This window comes from Schistocerca cancellata, unplaced genomic scaffold (genome assembly GCF_023864275.1).
Source record: "Schistocerca cancellata isolate TAMUIC-IGC-003103 unplaced genomic scaffold, iqSchCanc2.1 HiC_scaffold_252, whole genome shotgun sequence".
Lineage (NCBI taxonomy): Eukaryota > Metazoa > Arthropoda > Insecta > Orthoptera > Acrididae > Schistocerca > Schistocerca cancellata.
In genome coordinates this window covers 1-20,689 of record NW_026046274.1, presented here as the reverse complement: position 1 = coordinate 20,689, position 20,689 = coordinate 1, and the positions used below count along the sequence as shown (strand labels likewise).

The following is a 20,689-nucleotide window of genomic DNA, read 5'->3' as shown; positions in this document are numbered from 1 at the left end:
ATTCGTAGTGTGTTGTTATTTCTGAGGCGTTCTAGCACTCTTCTTCCGCGCATTCTTGCTGAAACTGAGTTCATTACTGTAATTTCGTATCTTACGTTTGATACAGTAGTTTAAAATGCTTATGGAAGCATCTTTGTCAACACCTGAAAGTTAGTATGAAAAGAGGGCTGGCAGGTGCAGCGACGTAAAAATGAAAAAATGAGATAGAGCCAACAGCACCCGGTGTTCCCAGGCGGTCACCCATCCAAGTACTAACCGGGCCCGATGTTGCTTAACTTCGGTGATCGGACGAGAACCGGTGTATTCAACATGGTATGGCCGTTGGCGTCCTTATACTGTAGCCGCACCACACAAGAAGCGTTCGCCTCTTCTCGCAACACACGCAATCGCCGCTTTCCGTGGCACATTTGACGCAAAGCACGTCCTTCCACCTCGAAGGTGGCGCGGAGTGCGCGCTCGCCTCGGCGTCTCAGAGGCGACTGCCGAACGTGGGTGAGACGCACAACACAGCTGCTCGGTGCACCGCCTGTCATTCGTTTGGTGCGTGTGGCCTCCGACACTCACTGGCGTCGCATCTTGTTCCTGTTATCCGGCGCGGGGCTTGTGCGCGGCCGGCCGGGCGGCGGGGGGACTGCGCGGGGTGTTGCAGTGTCCTGCTGGAGCGACGGAGGCTTTCAAACCTGGCTGACACACGCCGCGCTTCCAGACATTTGCGTAATTTGCGCGGTGCATTGGCGCCATGTCCCCCCCTTCCGTCTCGACTTGTCCCGACTTTGCTCGACTGCCGCTCGCTGCCGCTCGGGTCGCGGTCCATATGACAGCACAAGCGCGAGAAACGTCTGCGGGAGGCGGCGAGACGACAAAAGAATAAATTTATGATTACAAATCGAATTTGGAGCTGCACGCCGCAGCAGAACGATAGGCAGGCGCTACCGCATTTCGGAGCATACCGCCCGATTCGTACTGTTTTGTCGTTTTCAAAGGCTTCCTGGCAAACTTGGTTGCCACATTCTCCTTCAAACTGAGTTAATTACTGCAGTTTCGTACCTTACGGCCGTTTAAAATGCCTAAGGAAGTCTCTTTGTCACGACAGAAAGGTGGTATGGAAAGAGGGCTGGCAGGAGTAGCGACTAAAAAGCGAAAAATGAAGACAGCCAGAGCTCCCAGGCGCTCACCCATCTGAGTACTAACGTTGTTGCTTCACTTCTGTGATCGGACGAGAACGGAAGATTTTTTTTTTTTTTTTTAATTTACTTTGTGGAATTTAGCACTGCTACAAAACAGTAGGCCCTGACGTATTTCAAAACTCATCTGTCGATTCGTAGTGTGTTGTTATTTCTGAGGCGTTCTAGCACTCTTCTTCCGCGCATTCTTGCTGAAACTGAGTTCATTACTGTAATTTCGTATCTTACGTTTGATACAGTAGTTTAAAATGCTTATGGAAGCATCTTTGTCAACACCTGAAAGTTAGTATGAAAAGAGGGCTGGCAGGTGCAGCGACGTAAAAATGAAAAAATGAGATAGAGCCAACAGCACCCGGTGTTCCCAGGCGGTCACCCATCCAAGTACTAACCGGGCCCGATGTTGCTTAACTTCGGTGATCGGACGAGAACCGGTGTATTCAACATGGTATGGCCGTTGGCGTCCTTATACTGTAGCCGCACCACACAAGAAGCGTTCGCCTCTTCTCGCAACACACGCAATCGCCGCTTTCCGTGGCACATTTGACGCAAAGCACGTCCTTCCACCTCGAAGGTGGCGCGGAGTGCGCGCTCGCCTCGGCGTCTCAGAGGCGACTGCCGAACGTGGGTGAGACGCACAACACAGCTGCTCGGTGCACCGCCTGTCATTCGTTTGGTGCGTGTGGCCTCCGACACTCACTGGCGTCGCATCTTGTTCCTGTTATCCGGCGCGGGGCTTGTGCGCGGCCGGCCGGGCGGCGGGGGGACTGCGCGGGGTGTTGCAGTGTCCTGCTGGAGCGACGGAGGCTTTCAAACCTGGCTGACACACGCCGCGCTTCCAGACATTTGCGTAATTTGCGCGGTGCATTGGCGCCATGTCCCCCCCTTCCGTCTCGACTTGTCCCGACTTTGCTCGACTGCCGCTCGGGTCGCGGTCCATATGACAGCACAAGCGCGAGAAACGTCTGCGGGAGGCGGCGAGACGACAAAAGAATAAATTTATGATTACAAATCGAATTTGGAGCTGCACGCCGCAGCAGAACGATAGGCAGGCGCTACCGCATTTCGGAGCATACCGCCCGATTCGTACTGTTTTGTCGTTTTCAAAGGCTTCCTGGCAAACTTGGTTGCCACATTCTCCTTCAAACTGAGTTAATTACTGCAGTTTCGTACCTTACGGCCGTTTAAAATGCCTAAGGAAGTCTCTTTGTCACGACAGAAAGGTGGTATGGAAAGAGGGCTGGCAGGAGTAGCGACTAAAAAGCGAAAAATGAAGACAGCCAGAGCTCCCAGGCGCTCACCCATCTGAGTACTAACGTTGTTGCTTCACTTCTGTGATCGGACGAGAACGGAAGATTTTTTTTTTTTTTTTTAATTTACTTTGTGGAATTTAGCACTGCTACAAAACAGTAGGCCCTGACGTATTTCAAAACTCATCTGTCGATTCGTAGTGTGTTGTTATTTCTGAGGCGTTCTAGCACTCTTCTTCCGCGCATTCTTGCTGAAACTGAGTTCATTACTGTAATTTCGTATCTTACGTTTGATACAGTAGTTTAAAATGCTTATGGAAGCATCTTTGTCAACACCTGAAAGTTAGTATGAAAAGAGGGCTGGCAGGTGCAGCGACGTAAAAATGAAAAAATGAGATAGAGCCAACAGCACCCGGTGTTCCCAGGCGGTCACCCATCCAAGTACTAACCGGGCCCGATGTTGCTTAACTTCGGTGATCGGACGAGAACCGGTGTATTCAACATGGTATGGCCGTTGGCGTCCTTATACTGTAGCCGCACCACACAAGAAGCGTTCGCCTCTTCTCGCAACACACGCAATCGCCGCTTTCCGTGGCACATTTGACGCAAAGCACGTCCTTCCACCTCGAAGGTGGCGCGGAGTGCGCGCTCGCCTCGGCGTCTCAGAGGCGACTGCCGAACGTGGGTGAGACGCACAACACAGCTGCTCGGTGCACCGCCTGTCATTCGTTTGGTGCGTGTGGCCTCCGACACTCACTGGCGTCGCATCTTGTTCCTGTTATCCGGCGCGGGGCTTGTGCGCGGCCGGCCGGGCGGCGGGGGGACTGCGCGGGGTGTTGCAGTGTCCTGCTGGAGCGACGGAGGCTTTCAAACCTGGCTGACACACGCCGCGCTTCCAGACATTTGCGTAATTTGCGCGGTGCATTGGCGCCATGTCCCCCCCTTCCGTCTCGACTTGTCCCGACTTTGCTCGACTGCCGCTCGCTGCCGCTCGGGTCGCGGTCCATATGACAGCACAAGCGCGAGAAACGTCTGCGGGAGGCGGCGAGACGACAAAAGAATAAATTTATGATTACAAATCGAATTTGGAGCTGCACGCCGCAGCAGAACGATAGGCAGGCGCTACCGCATTTCGGAGCATACCGCCCGATTCGTACTGTTTTGTCGTTTTCAAAGGCTTCCTGGCAAACTTGGTTGCCACATTCTCCTTCAAACTGAGTTAATTACTGCAGTTTCGTACCTTACGGCCGTTTAAAATGCCTAAGGAAGTCTCTTTGTCACGACAGAAAGGTGGTATGGAAAGAGGGCTGGCAGGAGTAGCGACTAAAAAGCGAAAAATGAAGACAGCCAGAGCTCCCAGGCGCTCACCCATCTGAGTACTAACGTTGTTGCTTCACTTCTGTGATCGGACGAGAACGGAAGATTTTTTTTTTTTTTTTTAATTTACTTTGTGGAATTTAGCACTGCTACAAAACAGTAGGCCCTGACGTATTTCAAAACTCATCTGTCGATTCGTAGTGTGTTGTTATTTCTGAGGCGTTCTAGCACTCTTCTTCCGCGCATTCTTGCTGAAACTGAGTTCATTACTGTAATTTCGTATCTTACGTTTGATACAGTAGTTTAAAATGCTTATGGAAGCATCTTTGTCAACACCTGAAAGTTAGTATGAAAAGAGGGCTGGCAGGTGCAGCGACGTAAAAATGAAAAAATGAGATAGAGCCAACAGCACCCGGTGTTCCCAGGCGGTCACCCATCCAAGTACTAACCGGGCCCGATGTTGCTTAACTTCGGTGATCGGACGAGAACCGGTGTATTCAACATGGTATGGCCGTTGGCGTCCTTATACTGTAGCCGCACCACACAAGAAGCGTTCGCCTCTTCTCGCAACACACGCAATCGCCGCTTTCCGTGGCACATTTGACGCAAAGCACGTCCTTCCACCTCGAAGGTGGCGCGGAGTGCGCGCTCGCCTCGGCGTCTCAGAGGCGACTGCCGAACGTGGGTGAGACGCACAACACAGCTGCTCGGTGCACCGCCTGTCATTCGTTTGGTGCGTGTGGCCTCCGACACTCACTGGCGTCGCATCTTGTTCCTGTTATCCGGCGCGGGGCTTGTGCGCGGCCGGCCGGGCGGCGGGGGGACTGCGCGGGGTGTTGCAGTGTCCTGCTGGAGCGACGGAGGCTTTCAAACCTGGCTGACACACGCCGCGCTTCCAGACATTTGCGTAATTTGCGCGGTGCATTGGCGCCATGTCCCCCCCTTCCGTCTCGACTTGTCCCGACTTTGCTCGACTGCCGCTCGCTGCCGCTCGGGTCGCGGTCCATATGACAGCACAAGCGCGAGAAACGTCTGCGGGAGGCGGCGAGACGACAAAAGAATAAATTTATGATTACAAATCGAATTTGGAGCTGCACGCCGCAGCAGAACGATAGGCAGGCGCTACCGCATTTCGGAGCATACCGCCCGATTCGTACTGTTTTGTCGTTTTCAAAGGCTTCCTGGCAAACTTGGTTGCCACATTCTCCTTCAAACTGAGTTAATTACTGCAGTTTCGTACCTTACGGCCGTTTAAAATGCCTAAGGAAGTCTCTTTGTCACGACAGAAAGGTGGTATGGAAAGAGGGCTGGCAGGAGTAGCGACTAAAAAGCGAAAAATGAAGACAGCCAGAGCTCCCAGGCGCTCACCCATCTGAGTACTAACGTTGTTGCTTCACTTCTGTGATCGGACGAGAACGGAAGATTTTTTTTTTTTTTTTTAATTTACTTTGTGGAATTTAGCACTGCTACAAAACAGTAGGCCCTGACGTATTTCAAAACTCATCTGTCGATTCGTAGTGTGTTGTTATTTCTGAGGCGTTCTAGCACTCTTCTTCCGCGCATTCTTGCTGAAACTGAGTTCATTACTGTAATTTCGTATCTTACGTTTGATACAGTAGTTTAAAATGCTTATGGAAGCATCTTTGTCAACACCTGAAAGTTAGTATGAAAAGAGGGCTGGCAGGTGCAGCGACGTAAAAATGAAAAAATGAGATAGAGCCAACAGCACCCGGTGTTCCCAGGCGGTCACCCATCCAAGTACTAACCGGGCCCGATGTTGCTTAACTTCGGTGATCGGACGAGAACCGGTGTATTCAACATGGTATGGCCGTTGGCGTCCTTATACTGTAGCCGCACCACACAAGAAGCGTTCGCCTCTTCTCGCAACACACGCAATCGCCGCTTTCCGTGGCACATTTGACGCAAAGCACGTCCTTCCACCTCGAAGGTGGCGCGGAGTGCGCGCTCGCCTCGGCGTCTCAGAGGCGACTGCCGAACGTGGGTGAGACGCACAACACAGCTGCTCGGTGCACCGCCTGTCATTCGTTTGGTGCGTGTGGCCTCCGACACTCACTGGCGTCGCATCTTGTTCCTGTTATCCGGCGCGGGGCTTGTGCGCGGCCGGCCGGGCGGCGGCGGGGGGACTGCGCGGGGTGTTGCAGTGTCCTGCTGGAGCGACGGAGGCTTTCAAACCTGGCTGACACACGCCGCGCTTCCAGACATTTGCGTAATTTGCGCGGTGCATTGGCGCCATGTCCCCCCCTTCCGTCTCGACTTGTCCCGACTTTGCTCGACTGCCGCTCGCTGCCGCTCGGGTCGCGGTCCATATGACAGCACAAGCGCGAGAAACGTCTGCGGGAGGCGGCGAGACGACAAAAGAATAAATTTATGATTACAAATCGAATTTGGAGCTGCACGCCGCAGCAGAACGATAGGCAGGCGCTACCGCATTTCGGAGCATACCGCCCGATTCGTACTGTTTTGTCGTTTTCAAAGGCTTCCTGGCAAACTTGGTTGCCACATTCTCCTTCAAACTGAGTTAATTACTGCAGTTTCGTACCTTACGGCCGTTTAAAATGCCTAAGGAAGTCTCTTTGTCACGACAGAAAGGTGGTATGGAAAGAGGGCTGGCAGGAGTAGCGACTAAAAAGCGAAAAATGAAGACAGCCAGAGCTCCCAGGCGCTCACCCATCTGAGTACTAACGTTGTTGCTTCACTTCTGTGATCGGACGAGAACGGAAGATTTTTTTTTTTTTTTTTAATTTACTTTGTGGAATTTAGCACTGCTACAAAACAGTAGGCCCTGACGTATTTCAAAACTCATCTGTCGATTCGTAGTGTGTTGTTATTTCTGAGGCGTTCTAGCACTCTTCTTCCGCGCATTCTTGCTGAAACTGAGTTCATTACTGTAATTTCGTATCTTACGTTTGATACAGTAGTTTAAAATGCTTATGGAAGCATCTTTGTCAACACCTGAAAGTTAGTATGAAAAGAGGGCTGGCAGGTGCAGCGACGTAAAAATGAAAAAATGAGATAGAGCCAACAGCACCCGGTGTTCCCAGGCGGTCACCCATCCAAGTACTAACCGGGCCCGATGTTGCTTAACTTCGGTGATCGGACGAGAACCGGTGTATTCAACATGGTATGGCCGTTGGCGTCCTTATACTGTAGCCGCACCACACAAGAAGCGTTCGCCTCTTCTCGCAACACACGCAATCGCCGCTTTCCGTGGCACATTTGACGCAAAGCACGTCCTTCCACCTCGAAGGTGGCGCGGAGTGCGCGCTCGCCTCGGCGTCTCAGAGGCGACTGCCGAACGTGGGTGAGACGCACAACACAGCTGCTCGGTGCACCGCCTGTCATTCGTTTGGTGCGTGTGGCCTCCGACACTCACTGGCGTCGCATCTTGTTCCTGTTATCCGGCGCGGGGCTTGTGCGCGGCCGGCCGGGCGGCGGGGGGACTGCGCGGGGTGTTGCAGTGTCCTGCTGGAGCGACGGAGGCTTTCAAACCTGGCTGACACACGCCGCGCTTCCAGACATTTGCGTAATTTGCGCGGTGCATTGGCGCCATGTCCCCCCCTTCCGTCTCGACTTGTCCCGACTTTGCTCGACTGCCGCTCGCTGCCGCTCGGGTCGCGGTCCATATGACAGCACAAGCGCGAGAAACGTCTGCGGGAGGCGGCGAGACGACAAAAGAATAAATTTATGATTACAAATCGAATTTGGAGCTGCACGCCGCAGCAGAACGATAGGCAGGCGCTACCGCATTTCGGAGCATACCGCCCGATTCGTACTGTTTTGTCGTTTTCAAAGGCTTCCTGGCAAACTTGGTTGCCACATTCTCCTTCAAACTGAGTTAATTACTGCAGTTTCGTACCTTACGGCCGTTTAAAATGCCTAAGGAAGTCTCTTTGTCACGACAGAAAGGTGGTATGGAAAGAGGGCTGGCAGGAGTAGCGACTAAAAAGCGAAAAATGAAGACAGCCAGAGCTCCCAGGCGCTCACCCATCTGAGTACTAACGTTGTTGCTTCACTTCTGTGATCGGACGAGAACGGAAGATTTTTTTTTTTTTTTTTAATTTACTTTGTGGAATTTAGCACTGCTACAAAACAGTAGGCCCTGACGTATTTCAAAACTCATCTGTCGATTCGTAGTGTGTTGTTATTTCTGAGGCGTTCTAGCACTCTTCTTCCGCGCATTCTTGCTGAAACTGAGTTCATTACTGTAATTTCGTATCTTACGTTTGATACAGTAGTTTAAAATGCTTATGGAAGCATCTTTGTCAACACCTGAAAGTTAGTATGAAAAGAGGGCTGGCAGGTGCAGCGACGTAAAAATGAAAAAATGAGATAGAGCCAACAGCACCCGGTGTTCCCAGGCGGTCACCCATCCAAGTACTAACCGGGCCCGATGTTGCTTAACTTCGGTGATCGGACGAGAACCGGTGTATTCAACATGGTATGGCCGTTGGCGTCCTTATACTGTAGCCGCACCACACAAGAAGCGTTCGCCTCTTCTCGCAACACACGCAATCGCCGCTTTCCGTGGCACATTTGACGCAAAGCACGTCCTTCCACCTCGAAGGTGGCGCGGAGTGCGCGCTCGCCTCGGCGTCTCAGAGGCGACTGCCGAACGTGGGTGAGACGCACAACACAGCTGCTCGGTGCACCGCCTGTCATTCGTTTGGTGCGTGTGGCCTCCGACACTCACTGGCGTCGCATCTTGTTCCTGTTATCCGGCGCGGGGCTTGTGCGCGGCCGGCCGGGCGGCGGGGGGACTGCGCGGGGTGTTGCAGTGTCCTGCTGGAGCGACGGAGGCTTTCAAACCTGGCTGACACACGCCGCGCTTCCAGACATTTGCGTAATTTGCGCGGTGCATTGGCGCCATGTCCCCCCCTTCCGTCTCGACTTGTCCCGACTTTGCTCGACTGCCGCTCGCTGCCGCTCGGGTCGCGGTCCATATGACAGCACAAGCGCGAGAAACGTCTGCGGGAGGCGGCGAGACGACAAAAGAATAAATTTATGATTACAAATCGAATTTGGAGCTGCACGCCGCAGCAGAACGATAGGCAGGCGCTACCGCATTTCGGAGCATACCGCCCGATTCGTACTGTTTTGTCGTTTTCAAAGGCTTCCTGGCAAACTTGGTTGCCACATTCTCCTTCAAACTGAGTTAATTACTGCAGTTTCGTACCTTACGGCCGTTTAAAATGCCTAAGGAAGTCTCTTTGTCACGACAGAAAGGTGGTATGGAAAGAGGGCTGGCAGGAGTAGCGACTAAAAAGCGAAAAATGAAGACAGCCAGAGCTCCCAGGCGCTCACCCATCTGAGTACTAACGTTGTTGCTTCACTTCTGTGATCGGACGAGAACGGAAGATTTTTTTTTTTTTTTTTAATTTACTTTGTGGAATTTAGCACTGCTACAAAACAGTAGGCCCTGACGTATTTCAAAACTCATCTGTCGATTCGTAGTGTGTTGTTATTTCTGAGGCGTTCTAGCACTCTTCTTCCGCGCATTCTTGCTGAAACTGAGTTCATTACTGTAATTTCGTATCTTACGTTTGATACAGTAGTTTAAAATGCTTATGGAAGCATCTTTGTCAACACCTGAAAGTTAGTATGAAAAGAGGGCTGGCAGGTGCAGCGACGTAAAAATGAAAAAATGAGATAGAGCCAACAGCACCCGGTGTTCCCAGGCGGTCACCCATCCAAGTACTAACCGGGCCCGATGTTGCTTAACTTCGGTGATCGGACGAGAACCGGTGTATTCAACATGGTATGGCCGTTGGCGTCCTTATACTGTAGCCGCACCACACAAGAAGCGTTCGCCTCTTCTCGCAACACACGCAATCGCCGCTTTCCGTGGCACATTTGACGCAAAGCACGTCCTTCCACCTCGAAGGTGGCGCGGAGTGCGCGCTCGCCTCGGCGTCTCAGAGGCGACTGCCGAACGTGGGTGAGACGCACAACACAGCTGCTCGGTGCACCGCCTGTCATTCGTTTGGTGCGTGTGGCCTCCGACACTCACTGGCGTCGCATCTTGTTCCTGTTATCCGGCGCGGGGCTTGTGCGCGGCCGGCCGGGCGGCGGGGGACTGCGCGGGGTGTTGCAGTGTCCTGCTGGAGCGACGGAGGCTTTCAAACCTGGCTGACACACGCCGCGCTTCCAGACATTTGCGTAATTTGCGCGGTGCATTGGCGCCATGTCCCCCCCTTCCGTCTCGACTTGTCCCGACTTTGCTCGACTGCCGCTCGCTGCCGCTCGGGTCGCGGTCCATATGACAGCACAAGCGCGAGAAACGTCTGCGGGAGGCGGCGAGACGACAAAAGAATAAATTTATGATTACAAATCGAATTTGGAGCTGCACGCCGCAGCAGAACGATAGGCAGGCGCTACCGCATTTCGGAGCATACCGCCCGATTCGTACTGTTTTGTCGTTTTCAAAGGCTTCCTGGCAAACTTGGTTGCCACATTCTCCTTCAAACTGAGTTAATTACTGCAGTTTCGTACCTTACGGCCGTTTAAAATGCCTAAGGAAGTCTCTTTGTCACGACAGAAAGGTGGTATGGAAAGAGGGCTGGCAGGAGTAGCGACTAAAAAGCGAAAAATGAAGACAGCCAGAGCTCCCAGGCGCTCACCCATCTGAGTACTAACGTTGTTGCTTCACTTCTGTGATCGGACGAGAACGGAAGATTTTTTTTTTTTTTTTTAATTTACTTTGTGGAATTTAGCACTGCTACAAAACAGTAGGCCCTGACGTATTTCAAAACTCATCTGTCGATTCGTAGTGTGTTGTTATTTCTGAGGCGTTCTAGCACTCTTCTTCCGCGCATTCTTGCTGAAACTGAGTTCATTACTGTAATTTCGTATCTTACGTTTGATACAGTAGTTTAAAATGCTTATGGAAGCATCTTTGTCAACACCTGAAAGTTAGTATGAAAAGAGGGCTGGCAGGTGCAGCGACGTAAAAATGAAAAAATGAGATAGAGCCAACAGCACCCGGTGTTCCCAGGCGGTCACCCATCCAAGTACTAACCGGGCCCGATGTTGCTTAACTTCGGTGATCGGACGAGAACCGGTGTATTCAACATGGTATGGCCGTTGGCGTCCTTATACTGTAGCCGCACCACACAAGAAGCGTTCGCCTCTTCTCGCAACACACGCAATCGCCGCTTTCCGTGGCACATTTGACGCAAAGCACGTCCTTCCACCTCGAAGGTGGCGCGGAGTGCGCGCTCGCCTCGGCGTCTCAGAGGCGACTGCCGAACGTGGGTGAGACGCACAACACAGCTGCTCGGTGCACCGCCTGTCATTCGTTTGGTGCGTGTGGCCTCCGACACTCACTGGCGTCGCATCTTGTTCCTGTTATCCGGCGCGGGGCTTGTGCGCGGCCGGCCGGGCGGCGGGGGGACTGCGCGGGGTGTTGCAGTGTCCTGCTGGAGCGACGGAGGCTTTCAAACCTGGCTGACACACGCCGCGCTTCCAGACATTTGCGTAATTTGCGCGGTGCATTGGCGCCATGTCCCCCCCTTCCGTCTCGACTTGTCCCGACTTTGCTCGACTGCCGCTCGGGTCGCGGTCCATATGACAGCACAAGCGCGAGAAACGTCTGCGGGAGGCGGCGAGACGACAAAAGAATAAATTTATGATTACAAATCGAATTTGGAGCTGCACGCCGCAGCAGAACGATAGGCAGGCGCTACCGCATTTCGGAGCATACCGCCCGATTCGTACTGTTTTGTCGTTTTCAAAGGCTTCCTGGCAAACTTGGTTGCCACATTACTGAGTTAATTACTGCAGTTTCGTACCTTACGGCCGTTTAAAATGCCTAAGGAAGTCTCTTTGTCACGACAGAAAGGTGGTATGGAAAGAGGGCTGGCAGGAGTAGCGACTAAAAAGCGAAAAATGAAGACAGCCAGAGCTCCCAGGCGCTCACCCATCTGAGTACTAACGTTGTTGCTTCACTTCTGTGATCGGACGAGAACGGAAGATTTTTTTTTTTTTTTTTTAATTTACTTTGTGGAATTTAGCACTGCTACAAAACAGTAGGCCCTGACGTATTTCAAAACTCATCTGTCGATTCGTAGTGTGTTGTTATTTCTGAGGCGTTCTAGCACTCTTCTTCCGCGCATTCTTGCTGAAACTGAGTTCATTACTGTAATTTCGTATCTTACGTTTGATACAGTAGTTTAAAATGCTTATGGAAGCATCTTTGTCAACACCTGAAAGTTAGTATGAAAAGAGGGCTGGCAGGTGCAGCGACGTAAAAATGAAAAAATGAGATAGAGCCAACAGCACCCGGTGTTCCCAGGCGGTCACCCATCCAAGTACTAACCGGGCCCGATGTTGCTTAACTTCGGTGATCGGACGAGAACCGGTGTATTCAACATGGTATGGCCGTTGGCGTCCTTATACTGTAGCCGCACCACACAAGAAGCGTTCGCCTCTTCTCGCAACACACGCAATCGCCGCTTTCCGTGGCACATTTGACGCAAAGCACGTCCTTCCACCTCGAAGGTGGCGCGGAGTGCGCGCTCGCCTCGGCGTCTCAGAGGCGACTGCCGAACGTGGGTGAGACGCACAACACAGCTGCTCGGTGCACCGCCTGTCATTCGTTTGGTGCGTGTGGCCTCCGACACTCACTGGCGTCGCATCTTGTTCCTGTTATCCGGCGCGGGGCTTGTGCGCGGCCGGCCGGGCGGCGGGGGGACTGCGCGGGGTGTTGCAGTGTCCTGCTGGAGCGACGGAGGCTTTCAAACCTGGCTGACACACGCCGCGCTTCCAGACATTTGCGTAATTTGCGCGGTGCATTGGCGCCATGTCCCCCCCTTCCGTCTCGACTTGTCCCGACTTTGCTCGACTGCCGCTCGCTGCCGCTCGGGTCGCGGTCCATATGACAGCACAAGCGCGAGAAACGTCTGCGGGAGGCGGCGAGACGACAAAAGAATAAATTTATGATTACAAATCGAATTTGGAGCTGCACGCCGCAGCAGAACGATAGGCAGGCGCTACCGCATTTCGGAGCATACCGCCCGATTCGTACTGTTTTGTCGTTTTCAAAGGCTTCCTGGCAAACTTGGTTGCCACATTCTCCTTCAAACTGAGTTAATTACTGCAGTTTCGTACCTTACGGCCGTTTAAAATGCCTAAGGAAGTCTCTTTGTCACGACAGAAAGGTGGTATGGAAAGAGGGCTGGCAGGAGTAGCGACTAAAAAGCGAAAAATGAAGACAGCCAGAGCTCCCAGGCGCTCACCCATCTGAGTACTAACGTTGTTGCTTCACTTCTGTGATCGGACGAGAACGGAAGATTTTTTTTTTTTTTTTTTAATTTACTTTGTGGAATTTAGCACTGCTACAAAACAGTAGGCCCTGACGTATTTCAAAACTCATCTGTCGATTCGTAGTGTGTTGTTATTTCTGAGGCGTTCTAGCACTCTTCTTCCGCGCATTCTTGCTGAAACTGAGTTCATTACTGTAATTTCGTATCTTACGTTTGATACAGTAGTTTAAAATGCTTATGGAAGCATCTTTGTCAACACCTGAAAGTTAGTATGAAAAGAGGGCTGGCAGGTGCAGCGACGTAAAAATGAAAAAATGAGATAGAGCCAACAGCACCCGGTGTTCCCAGGCGGTCACCCATCCAAGTACTAACCGGGCCCGATGTTGCTTAACTTCGGTGATCGGACGAGAACCGGTGTATTCAACATGGTATGGCCGTTGGCGTCCTTATACTGTAGCCGCACCACACAAGAAGCGTTCGCCTCTTCTCGCAACACACGCAATCGCCGCTTTCCGTGGCACATTTGACGCAAAGCACGTCCTTCCACCTCGAAGGTGGCGCGGAGTGCGCGCTCGCCTCGGCGTCTCAGAGGCGACTGCCGAACGTGGGTGAGACGCACAACACAGCTGCTCGGTGCACCGCCTGTCATTCGTTTGGTGCGTGTGGCCTCCGACACTCACTGGCGTCGCATCTTGTTCCTGTTATCCGGCGCGGGGCTTGTGCGCGGCCGGCCGGGCGGCGGGGGGGACTGCGCGGGGTGTTGCAGTGTCCTGCTGGAGCGACGGAGGCTTTCAAACCTGGCTGACACACGCCGCGCTTCCAGACATTTGCGTAATTTGCGCGGTGCATTGGCGCCATGTCCCCCCCTTCCGTCTCGACTTGTCCCGACTTTGCTCGACTGCCGCTCGCTGCCGCTCGGGTCGCGGTCCATATGACAGCACAAGCGCGAGAAACGTCTGCGGGAGGCGGCGAGACGACAAAAGAATAAATTTATGATTACAAATCGAATTTGGAGCTGCACGCCGCAGCAGAACGATAGGCAGGCGCTACCGCATTTCGGAGCATACCGCCCGATTCGTACTGTTTTGTCGTTTTCAAAGGCTTCCTGGCAAACTTGGTTGCCACATTCTCCTTCAAACTGAGTTAATTACTGCAGTTTCGTACCTTACGGCCGTTTAAAATGCCTAAGGAAGTCTCTTTGTCACGACAGAAAGGTGGTATGGAAAGAGGGCTGGCAGGAGTAGCGACTAAAAAGCGAAAAATGAAGACAGCCAGAGCTCCCAGGCGCTCACCCATCTGAGTACTAACGTTGTTGCTTCACTTCTGTGATCGGACGAGAACGGAAGATTTTTTTTTTTTTTTTTAATTTACTTTGTGGAATTTAGCACTGCTACAAAACAGTAGGCCCTGACGTATTTCAAAACTCATCTGTCGATTCGTAGTGTGTTGTTATTTCTGAGGCGTTCTAGCACTCTTCTTCCGCGCATTCTTGCTGAAACTGAGTTCATTACTGTAATTTCGTATCTTACGTTTGATACAGTAGTTTAAAATGCTTATGGAAGCATCTTTGTCAACACCTGAAAGTTAGTATGAAAAGAGGGCTGGCAGGTGCAGCGACGTAAAAATGAAAAAATGAGATAGAGCCAACAGCACCCGGTGTTCCCAGGCGGTCACCCATCCAAGTACTAACCGGGCCCGATGTTGCTTAACTTCGGTGATCGGACGAGAACCGGTGTATTCAACATGGTATGGCCGTTGGCGTCCTTATACTGTAGCCGCACCACACAAGAAGCGTTCGCCTCTTCTCGCAACACACGCAATCGCCGCTTTCCGTGGCACATTTGACGCAAAGCACGTCCTTCCACCTCGAAGGTGGCGCGGAGTGCGCGCTCGCCTCGGCGTCTCAGAGGCGACTGCCGAACGTGGGTGAGACGCACAACACAGCTGCTCGGTGCACCGCCTGTCATTCGTTTGGTGCGTGTGGCCTCCGACACTCACTGGCGTCGCATCTTGTTCCTGTTATCCGGCGCGGGGCTTGTGCGCGGCCGGCCGGGCGGCGGGGGGACTGCGCGGGGTGTTGCAGTGTCCTGCTGGAGCGACGGAGGCTTTCAAACCTGGCTGACACACGCCGCGCTTCCAGACATTTGCGTAATTTGCGCGGTGCATTGGCGCCATGTCCCCCCCTTCCGTCTCGACTTGTCCCGACTTTGCTCGACTGCCGCTCGGGTCGCGGTCCATATGACAGCACAAGCGCGAGAAACGTCTGCGGGAGGCGGCGAGACGACAAAAGAATAAATTTATGATTACAAATCGAATTTGGAGCTGCACGCCGCAGCAGAACGATAGGCAGGCGCTACCGCATTTCGGAGCATACCGCCCGATTCGTACTGTTTTGTCGTTTTCAAAGGCTTCCTGGCAAACTTGGTTGCCACATTCTCCTTCAAACTGAGTTAATTACTGCAGTTTCGTACCTTACGGCCGTTTAAAATGCCTAAGGAAGTCTCTTTGTCACGACAGAAAGGTGGTATGGAAAGAGGGCTGGCAGGAGTAGCGACTAAAAAGCGAAAAATGAAGACAGCCAGAGCTCCCAGGCGCTCACCCATCTGAGTACTAACGTTGTTGCTTCACTTCTGTGATCGGACGAGAACGGAAGATTTTTTTTTTTTTTTTTTAATTTACTTTGTGGAATTTAGCACTGCTACAAAACAGTAGGCCCTGACGTATTTCAAAACTCAAAACTCATCTGTCGATTCGTAGTGTGTTGTTATTTCTGAGGCGTTCTAGCACTCTTCTTCCGCGCATTCTTGCTGAAACTGAGTTCATTACTGTAATTTCGTATCTTACGTTTGATACAGTAGTTTAAAATGCTTATGGAAGCATCTTTGTCAACACCTGAAAGTTAGTATGAAAAGAGGGCTGGCAGGTGCAGCGACGTAAAAATGAAAAAATGAGATAGAGCCAACAGCACCCGGTGTTCCCAGGCGGTCACCCATCCAAGTACTAACCGGGCCCGATGTTGCTTAACTTCGGTGATCGGACGAGAACCGGTGTATTCAACATGGTATGGCCGTTGGCGTCCTTATACTGTAGCCGCACCACACAAGAAGCGTTCGCCTCTTCTCGCAACACACGCAATCGCCGCTTTCCGTGGCACATTTGACGCAAAGCACGTCCTTCCACCTCGAAGGTGGCGCGGAGGTGCGCGCTCGCCTCGGCGTCTCAGAGGCGACTGCCGAACGTGGGTGAGGACGCACAACACAGCTGCTCGGTGCACCGCCTGTCATTCGTTTGGTGCGTGTGGCCTCCGACACTCACTGGCGTCGCATCTTGTTCCTGTTATCCGGCGCGGGGCTTGTGCGCGGCCGGCCGGGCGGCGGGGGGACTGCGCGGGGTGTTGCAGTGTCCTGCTGGAGCGACGGAGGCTTTCAAACCTGGCTGACACACGCCGCGCTTCCAGACATTTGCGTAATTTGCGCGGTGCATTGGCGCCATGTCCCCCCCTTCCGTCTCGACTTGTCCCGACTTTGCTCGACTGCCGCTCGCTGCCGCTCGGGTCGCGGTCCATATGACAGCACAAGCGCGAGAAACGTCTGCGGGAGGCGGGCGAGACGACAAAAGAATAAATTTATGATTACAAATCGAATTTGGAGCTGCACGCCGCAGCAGAACGATAGGCAGGCGCTACCGCATTTCGGAGCATACCGCCCGATTCGTACTGTTTTGTCGTTTTCAAAGGCTTCCTGGCAAACTTGGTTGCCACATTCTCCTTCAAACTGAGTTAATTACTGCAGTTTCGTACCTTACGGCCGTTTAAAATGCCTAAGGAAGTCTCTTTGTCACGACAGAAAGGTGGTATGGAAAGAGGGCTGGCAGGAGTAGCGACTAAAAAGCGAAAAATGAAGACAGCCAGAGCTCCCAGGCGCTCACCCATCTGAGTACTAACGTTGTTGCTTCACTTCTGTGATCGGACGAGAACGGAAGATTTTTTTTTTTTTTTTTTAATTTACTTTGTGGAATTTAGCACTGCTACAAAACAGTAGGCCCTGACGTATTTCAAAACTCATCTGTCGATTCGTAGTGTGTTGTTATTTCTGAGGCGTTCTAGCACTCTTCTTCCGCGCATTCTTGCTGAAACTGAGTTCATTACTGTAATTTCGTATCTTACGTTTGATACAGTAGTTTAAAATGCTTATGGAAGCATCTTTGTCAACACCTGAAAGTTAGTATGAAAAGAGGGCTGGCAGGTGCAGCGACGTAAAAATGAAAAAATGAGATAGAGCCAACAGCACCCGGTGTTCCCAGGCGGTCACCCATCCAAGTACTAACCGGGCCCGATGTTGCTTAACTTCGGTGATCGGACGAGAACCGGTGTATTCAACATGGTATGGCCGTTGGCGTCCTTATACTGTAGCCGCACCACACAAGAAGCGTTCGCCTCTTCTCGCAACACACGCAATCGCCGCTTTCCGTGGCACATTTGACGCAAAGCACGTCCTTCCACCTCGAAGGTGGCGCGGAGTGCGCGCTCGCCTCGGCGTCTCAGAGGCGACTGCCGAACGTGGGTGAGACGCACAACACAGCTGCTCGGTGCACCGCCTGTCATTCGTTTGGTGCGTGTGGCCTCCGACACTCACTGGCGTCGCATCTTGTTCCTGTTATCCGGCGCGGGGCTTGTGCGCGGCCGGCCGGGCGGCGGGGGGACTGCGCGGGGTGTTGCAGTGTCCTGCTGGAGCGACGGAGGCTTTCAAACCTGGCTGACACACGCCGCGCTTCCAGACATTTGCGTAATTTGCGCGGTGCATTGGCGCCATGTCCCCCCCTTCCGTCTCGACTTGTCCCGACTTTGCTCGACTGCCGCTCGCTGCCGCTCGGGTCGCGGTCCATATGACAGCACAAGCGCGAGAAACGTCTGCGGGAGGCGGCGAGACGACAAAAGAATAAATTTATGATTACAAATCGAATTTGGAGCTGCACGCCGCAGCAGAACGATAGGCAGGCGCTACCGCATTTCGGAGCATACCGCCCGATTCGTACTGTTTTGTCGTTTTCAAAGGCTTCCTGGCAAACTTGGTTGCCACATTCTCCTTCAAACTGAGTTAATTACTGCAGTTTCGTACCTTACGGCCGTTTAAAATGCCTAAGGAAGTCTCTTTGTCACGACAGAAAGGTGGTATGGAAAGAGGGCTGGCAGGAGTAGCGACTAAAAAGCGAAAAATGAAGACAGCCAGAGCTCCCAGGCGCTCACCCATCTGAGTACTAACGTTGTTGCTTCACTTCTGTGATCGGACGAGAACGGAAGATTTTTTTTTTTTTTTTTAATTTACTTTGTGGAATTTAGCACTGCTACAAAACAGTAGGCCCTGACGTATTTCAAAACTCATCTGTCGATTCGTAGTGTGTTGTTATTTCTGAGGCGTTCTAGCACTCTTCTTCCGCGCATTCTTGCTGAAACTGAGTTCATTACTGTAATTTCGTATCTTACGTTTGATACAGTAGTTTAAAATGCTTATGGAAGCATCTTTGTCAACACCTGAAAGTTAGTATGAAAAGAGGGCTGGCAGGTGCAGCGACGTAAAAATGAAAAAATGAGATAGAGCCAACAGCACCCGGTGTTCCCAGGCGGTCACCCATCCAAGTACTAACCGGGCCCGATGTTGCTTAACTTCGGTGATCGGACGAGAACCGGTGTATTCAACATGGTATGGCCGTTGGCGTCCTTATACTGTAGCCGCACCACACAAGAAGCGTTCGCCTCTTCTCGCAACACACGCAATCGCCGCTTTCCGTGGCACATTTGACGCAAAGCACGTCCTTCCACCTCGAAGGTGGCGCGGAGGTGCGCGCTCGCCTCGGCGTCTCAGAGGCGACTGCCGAACGTGGGTGAGACGCACAACACAGCTGCTCGGTGCACCGCCTGTCATTCGTTTGGTGCGTGTGGCCTCCGACACTCACTGGCGTCGCATCTTGTTCCTGTTATCCGGCGCGGGGCTTGTGCGCGGCCGGCCGGGCGGCGGGGGGACTGCGCGGGGTGTTGCAGTGTCCTGCTGGAGCGACGGAGGCTTTCAAACCTGGCTGACACACGCCGCGCTTCCAGACATTTGCGTAATTTGCGCGGTGCATTGGCGCCATGTCCCCCCCTTCCGTCTCGACTTGTCCCGACTTTGCTCGACTGCCGCTCGCTGCCGCTCGGGTCGCGGTCCATATGACAGCACAAGCGCGAGAAACGTCTGCGGGAGGCGGCGAGACGACAAAAGAATAAATTTATGATTACAAATCGAATTTGGAGCTGCACGCCGCAGCAGAACGATAGGCAGGCGCTACCGCATTTCGGAGCATACCGCCCGATTCGTACTGTTTTGTCGTTTTCAAAGGCTTCCTGGCAAACTTGGTTGCCACATTCTCCTTCAAACTGAGTTAATTACTGCAGTTTCGTACCTTACGGCCGTTTAAAATGCCTAAGGAAGTCTCTTTGTCACGACAGAAAGGTGGTATGGAAAGAGGGCTGGCAGGAGTAGCGACTAAAAAGCGAAAAATGAAGACAGCCAGAGCTCCCAGGCGCTCACCCATCTGAGTACTAACGTTGTTGCTTCACTTCTGTGATCGGACGAGAACGGAAGATTTTTTTTTTTTTTTTTAATTTACTTTGTGGAATTTAGCACTGCTACAAAACAGTAGGCCCTGACGTATTTCAAAACTCATCTGTCGATTCGTAGTGTGTTGTTATTTCTGAGGCGTTCTAGCACTCTTCTTCCGCGCATTCTTGCTGAAACTGAGTTCATTACTGTAATTTCGTATCTTACGTTTGATACAGTAGTTTAAAATGCTTATGGAAGCATCTTTGTCAACACCTGAAAGTTAGTATGAAAAGAGGGCTGGCAGGTGCAGCGACGTAAAAATGAAAAAATGAGATAGAGCCAACAGCACCCGGTGTTCCCAGGCGGTCACCCATCCAAGTACTAACCGGGCCCGATGTTGCTTAACTTCGGTGATCGGACGAGAACCGGTGTATTCAACATGGTATGGCCGTTGGCGTCCTTATACTGTAGCCGCACCACACAAGAAGCGTTCGCCTCTTCTCGCAACACACGCAATCGCCGCTTTCCGTGGCACATTTGACGCAAAGCACGTCCTTCCACCTCGAAGGTGGCGCGGAGTGCGCGCTCGCCTCGGCGTCTCAGAGGCGACTGCCGAACGTGGGTGAGACGCACAACACAGCTGCTCGGTGCACCGCCTGTCATTCGTTTGGTGCGTGTGGCCTCCGACACTCACTGGCGTCGCATCTTGTTCCTGTTATCCGGCGCGGGGCTTGTGCGCGGCCGGCCGGGCGGCGGGGGGACTGCGCGGGGTGTTGCAGTGTCCTGCTGGAGCGACGGAGGCTTTCAAACCTGGCTGACACACGCCGCGCTTCCAGACATTTGCGTAATTTGCGCGGTGCATTGGCGCCATGTCCCCCCCTTCCGTCTCGACTTGTCCCGACTTTGCTCGACTGCCGCTCGGGTCGCGGTCCATATGACAGCACAAGCGCGAGAAACGTCTGCGGGAGGCGGCGAGACGACAAAAGAATAAATTTATGATTACAAATCGAATTTGGAGCTGCACGCCGCAGCAGAACGATAGGCAGGCGCTACCGCATTTCGGAGCATACCGCCCGATTCGTACT

The 20,689-nt window shown here is 52.6% G+C and overlaps 16 non-coding genes across 16 annotated transcripts; all 16 read right to left on the bottom strand.

Moving 5' to 3' along the window:
* Positions 1-207: 207 nt before the first annotated feature.
* LOC126113364 (5S ribosomal RNA) lies at positions 208-326 on the bottom strand. Its single transcript, XR_007524876.1, has one exon. It is a non-coding gene; the product is annotated as a 5S ribosomal RNA (ribosomal RNA).
* Positions 327-1,524: 1,198 nt separating this feature from the next.
* LOC126113362 (5S ribosomal RNA) lies at positions 1,525-1,643 on the bottom strand. Its single transcript, XR_007524874.1, has one exon. It is a non-coding gene; the product is annotated as a 5S ribosomal RNA (ribosomal RNA).
* A 1,188-nt stretch (positions 1,644-2,831) lies between these two features.
* Positions 2,832-2,950, bottom strand: LOC126113361 (5S ribosomal RNA). The gene has a single exon (XR_007524873.1). It is a non-coding gene; the product is annotated as a 5S ribosomal RNA (ribosomal RNA).
* A 1,198-nt stretch (positions 2,951-4,148) lies between these two features.
* On the bottom strand, positions 4,149-4,267 carry LOC126113360 (5S ribosomal RNA). Its single transcript, XR_007524872.1, has one exon. It is a non-coding gene; the product is annotated as a 5S ribosomal RNA (ribosomal RNA).
* Positions 4,268-5,465: 1,198 nt separating this feature from the next.
* Positions 5,466-5,584, bottom strand: LOC126113359 (5S ribosomal RNA). The gene has a single exon (XR_007524871.1). It is a non-coding gene; the product is annotated as a 5S ribosomal RNA (ribosomal RNA).
* Positions 5,585-6,785: 1,201 nt separating this feature from the next.
* Positions 6,786-6,904, bottom strand: LOC126113358 (5S ribosomal RNA). Its single transcript, XR_007524870.1, has one exon. It is a non-coding gene; the product is annotated as a 5S ribosomal RNA (ribosomal RNA).
* Positions 6,905-8,102: 1,198 nt separating this feature from the next.
* LOC126113356 (5S ribosomal RNA) lies at positions 8,103-8,221 on the bottom strand. Its single transcript, XR_007524869.1, has one exon. It is a non-coding gene; the product is annotated as a 5S ribosomal RNA (ribosomal RNA).
* Positions 8,222-9,419: 1,198 nt separating this feature from the next.
* Positions 9,420-9,538, bottom strand: LOC126113355 (5S ribosomal RNA). The gene has a single exon (XR_007524868.1). It is a non-coding gene; the product is annotated as a 5S ribosomal RNA (ribosomal RNA).
* Positions 9,539-10,735: 1,197 nt separating this feature from the next.
* On the bottom strand, positions 10,736-10,854 carry LOC126113354 (5S ribosomal RNA). The gene has a single exon (XR_007524867.1). It is a non-coding gene; the product is annotated as a 5S ribosomal RNA (ribosomal RNA).
* Positions 10,855-12,034: 1,180 nt separating this feature from the next.
* On the bottom strand, positions 12,035-12,153 carry LOC126113353 (5S ribosomal RNA). The gene has a single exon (XR_007524866.1). It is a non-coding gene; the product is annotated as a 5S ribosomal RNA (ribosomal RNA).
* A 1,199-nt stretch (positions 12,154-13,352) lies between these two features.
* Positions 13,353-13,471, bottom strand: LOC126113352 (5S ribosomal RNA). Its single transcript, XR_007524865.1, has one exon. It is a non-coding gene; the product is annotated as a 5S ribosomal RNA (ribosomal RNA).
* Positions 13,472-14,670: 1,199 nt separating this feature from the next.
* On the bottom strand, positions 14,671-14,789 carry LOC126113382 (5S ribosomal RNA). Its single transcript, XR_007524889.1, has one exon. It is a non-coding gene; the product is annotated as a 5S ribosomal RNA (ribosomal RNA).
* Positions 14,790-15,985: 1,196 nt separating this feature from the next.
* Positions 15,986-16,104, bottom strand: LOC126113378 (5S ribosomal RNA). The gene has a single exon (XR_007524888.1). It is a non-coding gene; the product is annotated as a 5S ribosomal RNA (ribosomal RNA).
* Positions 16,105-17,306: 1,202 nt separating this feature from the next.
* Positions 17,307-17,425, bottom strand: LOC126113375 (5S ribosomal RNA). The gene has a single exon (XR_007524886.1). It is a non-coding gene; the product is annotated as a 5S ribosomal RNA (ribosomal RNA).
* Positions 17,426-18,623: 1,198 nt separating this feature from the next.
* On the bottom strand, positions 18,624-18,742 carry LOC126113363 (5S ribosomal RNA). Its single transcript, XR_007524875.1, has one exon. It is a non-coding gene; the product is annotated as a 5S ribosomal RNA (ribosomal RNA).
* A 1,199-nt stretch (positions 18,743-19,941) lies between these two features.
* LOC126113351 (5S ribosomal RNA) lies at positions 19,942-20,060 on the bottom strand. The gene has a single exon (XR_007524864.1). It is a non-coding gene; the product is annotated as a 5S ribosomal RNA (ribosomal RNA).
* Positions 20,061-20,689: the final 629 nt, after the last annotated feature.